Source organism: Mesitornis unicolor, unplaced genomic scaffold (assembly GCF_000695765.1).
Source record: "Mesitornis unicolor isolate BGI_N332 unplaced genomic scaffold, ASM69576v1 scaffold6956, whole genome shotgun sequence".
NCBI lineage: Eukaryota > Metazoa > Chordata > Aves > Mesitornithiformes > Mesitornithidae > Mesitornis > Mesitornis unicolor.
This window is the reverse complement of record NW_010188827.1, coordinates 200,775-203,822: the sequence shown is the minus strand read 5'-3', so window position 1 is coordinate 203,822 and position 3,048 is coordinate 200,775.

Here is a 3,048-nt window from a genome sequence, read left to right as displayed (position 1 = left end):
AGGGAAAGCAACCAGGCAATCTTCTCTTTGAGGGCACCTTTGTATTTGCCTGCATTAAGCAACCATGAAATCTGACTATACACCTGTTCATTTTTAAGAAGCATTAAACATTTGCAAAACCAAACAGAAATACTGGTGTCAGTACTTGGGGCAAGTATTAAGTATCAGCAATTACTTCTCTAAAGGTACTGTATATTCTCCATTGTATTATATATGTGTTGCCTGTTTAAAAATGATAAAACCCAATGACACTGGGGGTCAGCAGGAGGAAGCTTACCTGCATGACGAGGTTACCCTGGAGGTTTTCTTTCCCTTGTCTCTGCCTCCAATTCCATGCATCACCAGAGAGCGCAAATCTTGGAGAATGTTTCTCATCTGTGCATGAGGTATCAGGACCAAGATCTTAGAGCAGCTGCCAATGACTGGAAGTACATGCTGTGGGTATGGCATCTCAGTAATCTGGCTATGACCAAGGTTTGGAACTGACCATGTTTCTGCAGGAGTTTTCGTAGGAGAGTCCAGGCCATCTGCAGAGCTAGGGGAGTACCAGTTTGACTTTAGATGTATTTTATATATCCTTTAAAACAAACCGATATAAATTGATTTCTAGCATAAGAAATGAAGTACATTTGATGCAAAATGTTTTCTCATTAGGGTGTCCTATGGCATGCCAGCTTTTCTAGTTTCGTTCTTCTCTGTTAGTGTTGCTAAAAGAATAGTAAAAGGATTGCTTGTCAAGGCTTATTTTCTCCTGTTTAACAGATTTGATGTGCAGGTCTACCAGAAAAAAGGCCAGGTGTTGGCTGAGCTTTTTGTGTCTGTTCAGATGTATTTAGTAGTCTTTATTCTGTTGTTGTTTTAGTGCAAATAAAGCATATAGTATGTAAAAATTAATCCTATCCAAATCCAAGTTTTTCAACCTCAGATACTACAACAACTCAGTTGCTATAAAATGAATATAACTGGAATAATCAAAAGAGAAGAAATGAACAAAGATTGAGTTTCATATTTGTGATTAAGCTCAGCCTGTGGCAGTATTTAGCATTTCCAGTATGTGGTATGTATTTCCAGTAGCTGGTCAGGTCTCCTTTTATTCACTATTGTAGTAAAGTATAAATATCTAAAGAAGTGGTTAAGTCAATTCCTGACCTTACCCTGAGGATTTGGCTTGGTGGTCCTATAGAAATTTCCCACTCTACAAGATTTCTTTTTCTTAACAGGTGTCTTTGCAGACCACCTTTTATTTTTGGCATTTGACCAAAGTAACATCTTAAACATATACCAGCAAAACCTTTGCAGTAAATTTCAGGTTTGGTAATGAAGCATTGATAACTATTTCATGTTTTAATTTTTATTTTCTCTTTTTAAATACACAGAAAATCCAAAACATCTCAAAAGGATCTTTGTACTGTGATTTTAGTATGTTTTTTTTTATACTTTTTAGTCCTGGCAGAGGTGATCAGATTGGGAGACATGAGTTTTTTCAGTTGATCCATCTACCTCAAACTTCTTACTTGTTCTTGGGAGTGGAGAGGATCCTCTGCTTTCTTCAAAGAGATACAGTTGGTCAGCTGTCCATCTCAAAACACTACTGGGTTTACAGATTTCTTTATTTGTAACCATGTATTCCTTGCACATAGTTCCAGATAAGTTGCCAACTGATGCCAATGCTTTAGATTCAAGCAGAAAATGAGTGACTACCCAGGATGAGTATAAATTCTGTGCTTAAACCTTTAGTTTTTCCTGATTTGACATAGCCACTTTGCATTAATTCATTCACTGCAGCAAATCCAGATTCCAAATAGTCATGCCGTGGTTCACCACAACTCTGCATACAAGCCATTTGTTAGTGAGTTTTCCAAAAGCATACTTCAGCTCACATGGTACATGAGAACTCCTGGATTGCAAAATCCACATCTCTGTGTGGTGCTTTCTAGACAGCAGTGTGTGATGAGAACTGAGCACATAATGCTGGGGTACTCTTGGCTAGTGTGAATCAGCCTAGTTTAGATTCACAGGTGGCATCAGTTGAAAATAATACAACCCCATATATCTATTTGAAAAATATAGAATTATAGCAGATGACAGATAGGATCTGTGTAATTTAACAATTAAATGTCTTTTTTTTCAGTGTTTTCCTCTGCGGCTTTAAAAATTACCCTGTTTCTTAATAAAGCATGCATAGGTAGAGAAAGGAATTAAGCTGGTTTGTCATTTGTTTGACAGTGTACATACATTTCTGGTCTTTCTAGTCTAGTCCACCGAGTTCAGCTTGACTGCTAAGCAGGTGGCATGCAGAAGGCTGTAGTTGTGATTTTCACGTTTATGCTTTGGCAGGCATAATTAATGCTTGAGCTGTACCTAAGACCATTCATACTTGCTTTTCTTCGGGCATGCCACTTGAAATTTCCCAGTCATTTCCTCACAACGCATGATGTAATTCCTGTGTAACTGAAATAGCTGCTTTTTATGAAACAAACTACCTTGGAGCAAAATTTTGTGTTCCAAAGGAATTGTAATTCTAGGCCTTATTTCTCAATTTGTGTTTCACAGTTGCATGGAGATGTAGAATGAGTAACCAGTGACAGTTAAAAATGCCTCTTACTATTTGCCTGAACTGTCACTTTCTCACAAGAAGTTTTGAGATTCAAAGAAAATGTTAAATCATTTGCAGTAGAAATCCTGTATTTAATTACTATTTATATCTGTCACAAATGGGAAGAGAAATCCCAAACTCTCCTATAAGAATTCTTAAGTCGTCAATTCCTTCACCTCAAAGGAGAATTGCAAACACAATGCATCCTTTTCTTTCACGCTAGAGTTTTCATTCGGAGTTATGATATAGCTGAAAGAGATGTAAAGTTTTACTGCCCATACAACCCCTGAAATGATGTGGCTAGTATTTGTCAAGCTAATAAGGATCTCAGCTCTATGTTTTGGGGATTCTTTTTTAATGCCAGAAGTTAGCTGGTAGAACAAAGCCTTAAAGTACTTTTTCTCCTTTCCTGGGTATGTTTGGGATGGGCACATTCAGCATGTATCTTGCTT